Source organism: Babylonia areolata, chromosome 11 (assembly GCF_041734735.1).
Source record: "Babylonia areolata isolate BAREFJ2019XMU chromosome 11, ASM4173473v1, whole genome shotgun sequence".
Classification (NCBI taxonomy): Eukaryota; Metazoa; Mollusca; class Gastropoda; order Neogastropoda; family Buccinidae; genus Babylonia; species Babylonia areolata.
This window is the reverse complement of record NC_134886.1, coordinates 39013430-39018429: the sequence shown is the minus strand read 5'-3', so window position 1 is coordinate 39018429 and position 5000 is coordinate 39013430.

Here is a 5000-nt window from a genome sequence, read left to right as displayed (position 1 = left end):
TCCCCCCACCCACCCCTCCCATCCCCCCCCCCGCCCGCCCCCGGCGCCCGCCCCCCCCCCCCCCCATCCCAAATCCACACCCCCTCAACCCACCTGTCTTTGGCCGTGCTGGTGTTTGTGTTGTCATTGTTGTTGTTGTTTAATTGTTTTTTTTTCCACACAGCTCTAAGCTGTACATACGGGGGACGGGGGGGGGGGGGGGGGGCTACTGGATTAAGCAGCGTCAGCTTCTGCTATAGAGAGGTAGATGAAAAGAACAAATGCAGGCAAACAAGACACCTTCATCTTGGTGCAAACTGAAAAGTTTAGAATTCCCTGTAATAAATGAATACTTGAACAATGATAAGTCGTGATAATAATAAGTATTTGTGTAGCGCTGAACCTTGTAGAGAGAAAAATGAAAGCGCTTTCACACCAGTCATTCACACGCATGCATAACTCTAAAACTGGAGAAACTGAAGACAAAAAAGAGGCAGGGGAGGGAGGCTATCTTGGAAAGAGGTGGGTTTTAAGGCCAGACTTGAAAGAGCTGAGGGAGGGAACCTGGAGAAGCGAATATTCTGTTTGTTGTTTTCGTTATTGGTGTTGTTGTTGTTGTTGTTGCTACTGCTGCTGTTGTTGTTGTTGTTGTTGGTGGTGGTGGTGGTGGTGTTCTCCTCTTCTTCCTCCTCCTCCTACCCCTTCTTGGCTGACAGAATGGTAAGATTAGAATTGGAAAAAGGTTCTAATACTCTTAAACAACAACAACAATAACAACAACAACAACTGCAACAACTGCCATCACAACATGAATCAATTCCTTCGAAGAAACCAATAATAATTACAATAATAGAATGATTTAACACACGCAAAAATCGTCAGCTGATCCGCTAAATTCAAACCTTCAAAAACAACAACAACAACAACAAAACCTCTTACACATACGATATCAAATGCAACCTCGTAATAGCAAATAACCCCACAGAATGGGGGATTAGTGCCCAACGTTTGCAAATTTGTTCAAGTGTCAAGCCAGACCAGCACAATTTCAAATAATTGCAAACGGAGGATGAATTAAACTCTAGCCAAGAATGAAAATAGACGACATTTCGAAACTCCCATGCGAAACAAAACACGAAACGCCTTTCTGGGTATTTTAATCAGAAATGGCAACGCCATGGAAGAACAAACGTACAAACACACAAACAGGAAATAATAATCGAAATAGAATAAGAAACTGTTCAAAACTTTTTTTCCTGGTGCTGATATTTATCTGTTACAAACAAAAGATTTTTTTTTTTACATTAACATGTTGACATCATTTTTGAAATTGATATAAGATATTTAATCAACTACATCGATATGAAAGTAATTGATATTTATTCTCTTTAGATTCCTTCGCACAGTGACATTTATGGGTGTGTTGGTCGCCTTTAAGGTGCTAGATGTATATTTCGTCTTCATCTTGTACATTAGATAAATAGAAATCTTAAACGCGAATGGACTAATTTGCCGCTTGTCACCATCAGAAATGTATGTGCAATATTGCTGAAATAAGATACGGTAACCTTTTTCTTGATATCTGGGATAAATAGATTAAAATGTCCTCAAATCCACTGGCTGTGACATGCGGGCTGTCACCAAATAAGAATATTGTTTTCAAAAGTACACAGTTCAATCTCTCTCTCTCTCTCTCTCTCTCTCTCTCTCTCTCTCTCTCTCTCTCTCTCTCTCTCTCTCTCTTTTCTTGGGGTCTTCGACATACTTTTTCTTTAGACATTTTTTTTCCCTTTCGAGGGCTGGAGAAAGCAATTGTTTGCTTACTCTAATGTTGTCGGAAATAAGATCCATTCATTCATTCATTCATTTATCATTCATTTATTCCTTCCTTCCTTCATTCATTCATTCATCCTCTCTCTCTCTCTCACTCACTCTATCTCTCTCATTACCATATTTATATACATTATTGTCATTAATGCAGGTGTCATGATTATGTACTTGTAAATGCTACTGTGCAATTGAGTGTATTTGAATTTCATGTATGTTTTTCTATAACCTTTTGTTATCTTGTGAACATTTTGATTTCATTTCTTTTTGCCCTGAGGGCTGGATGTAAAAAAAGCATATGCATGCTTATTCCACTTCCCTCATTAAAAAGATTCGTTTGTTCGTTCGTTCTCTCCCGTGAGTGTGTGCGTGCGTGCGTGCGTGCGAGTGAGTGAGTGTGTGTGTGTGTGTGTGTGTGTGTGTGTGTGTGTGTGTGTGTGTGTGTGTGTGTGTGTGTGTGTGTGTGTGTGTGTGTGTGTTTGTGTGTGTGTGTGTGTGTGTGTGTGTGTGTGTGTGTGTGTGTGTGTGTGTGCGTGCGTGTGTGTGTGTGTGTGTGTGTGTGTGTGTGTGTTTCTCACTTCCGTTTTGTAAACAAATGCGCGATGTTGTGTCTGTCAGTTTGACGCTGCGTTCTCCTTCTACATGTATTCATGCATTGGGTATGACTACATTCACTACATGCATGTGTGTCTGTTTGAACAACGGCAGATATTTCCTTCTTTAATTTAACCTCTTTTCACTTTGAGTGATATTAGACGTAGACATGTAAGTCAGCCAGTAATCTAATATCTCCACGATTGGAAAAAAAAAAAAAAAAAAAAGATTCACCCACTCACACATTACATAAAATAAAAGTTTAACTCACTCAGTACGGCCAGTCCTCTTTTCTCCTCTACACAGACCTCTCGGATGTCCAGTGGGTGTTTGAACGACCCAACCTTTAGCTTCCGTCGTCAGAATTGTGGTATTCTTTGTCAACATTCACCTCTTCAGTATAAGAGCCTTCCTCTTGCAATGTTTTGATGATGGTACTTGGGGTGAAACGCTGTTAACGTCGTTTCTTTCGCCGTTCGTATGGAGAGAGTTAAAAGTCAGGTGCTAAGATGTCAGTAGTCTTGATTCACTGTGCTGTGTCAGGTCGGTAGGCAGGAAGTGATGGGAAGATATACCAGTGTTATGCGGAAAACTCGCAGAAAAAAATAAAATAAAATAAAAAATAATTTAAAAAAAAGAAGAAGAAAAAGTAGAACTAGATTAACACTCCAGTAATTTAGGTTTGGCCCACCACCACAGTCGAAGACGACCCTGGTCCTTATAATAATATACTATAATATACTCTTATAATATAAGAAACAAGGAAAGAAAGAAGAAAAAAAAAAATTGCAGTCGCCTGTAAGATACCATCCAAGCGACTAACTACTTTAGTGGCAGTGCCAGGGCAACCGAGAAAAGATTAAAAAAAAAGAAAAGAAAAAAAAGGTGGCTGTATTTGATCACAGCCCCCAAGTCTCTTTCCTCTGTGAAATGTACTTTACAATACATCGTACATCTGGAAAACTGCTGCTGAATGATGTAAAGCGGGATTACAACAACAACAACAACAAAAGGCTGGTTCTCTTTTGGCGGGACTTAGAAAATGTCTTGAAGGAAAAGTGTGAAAATTGTGCACATGCTAAGTTGAATATAGAGCTAGTATTATTTGGAAATGATGATATTACTAAAAATAGATGAAATATTTGACTATATCATTCTAGTGGCGAAACATTTCATCTATAAATGCAGAATAAATAAAATCAAACCATGTATAAAGTACTTCCTTACAGACCTAAGAAACATATACAAAGCCGAAAAATATATACACTCGATGGAAATGATGTCCATAGCATTTTCTAGAAAATGGTACCCATACATAAAAATGATGGAAGGCAACGAGGGGGAGGAATGACAACCACGAATGTAACGTTTGTTCTTTTTAAAAAAAAAATATTTTCCTTTCATTTATTTACTTTTTTTATGCAGTGCATATGGCTTTATTTGTTTGTTTTTTTGTTTGTTTTTGTTTTTTTGTATAAGAACAATGTTGTGCTGTTGAAAGGAAGAGGAGGAGGAGAAGAAGAAGAAGGAAAACAAGGAAGAAGAACAAGGAGGAGGAAGAGGAGGGGGGAAAGAAAAAGAAGAAGGAAAAAAGGAAGAAGAAGTAGAAGAAGGAGGAGGAGGAGAAGGAGAATTGGAGGTGGAGGTGGACAACACATCTATATTCAGAGCCACTGACACTATAATTGTGTTCTGCCTGATCAATGCTCTCTGTTTACACGGACATCGGTTGGCATTTTAATCAGAGAAACGGGATCACGGCTTGTGAATCCCTGTGTCTTTGTCTGTCTGTATGTCTGTCTATCTGTCTGTCTGTCTATCTGTCTGTCTCTGTCTCTGTCTCTCTCACTCTCACTCTATCTCTGTCATAGTGGAAGTACACGGGTTTCCGCTTAATGACCACCCGATATTTCGGTGGTGCTCTTATTGATGTTATTTCTGCTTTTGCTCAATCTTCGGTTTTCATTGGTTTTTAGAATCTTCCTCTGTGAAAATCCGTTATCTCAAATCTTTTTACTGCTACGCTATTGAACCTAATTCCACAACACATAGCGACATACGATGTCTTTTTTTTCGTCTTTTTTCCAGTTTCCGGTTACATTCTGAGGACATTACGTGCTCCGTCGGGAATCCAGACTATCTGGCGCGGCCTCGCTCATTATCTCATCACACCACCGGCACCACCACCATCCCCAGTTAGCCTACGCAATCCTTTGCTTCCTTTTGCACATTGTCATGGAATTTCTGATGTTCTTGTGTTGCATTCTCACTTGACGAGAAAGTGTGGGGGTTTGCGCGAAAAGTGTGATCACTCCCCATGCCACGCTTTCAAGGGGTACCGGACTTCCCAAGTAGTTCCATTCATTCCATGAACTACGTTTCTCTCAATCGAACGCATTTTCGTAAAAGTGAGAGAACATGTAATGATGGAGTCTCCCGTCGGACCGACGGGTGAGTAAGCAGGCAGGCTTATCTGTCGGTGTGTGTCCTCATATGGGAAAAGAGGCCGATTCTGGATGCGCAGCACTTCCCACAGGTGTTGCAATGGAAAACGTCTCCAGAAGTTGAGCCCTGCTTCCTTCGCTCACACTTTTCCTTAA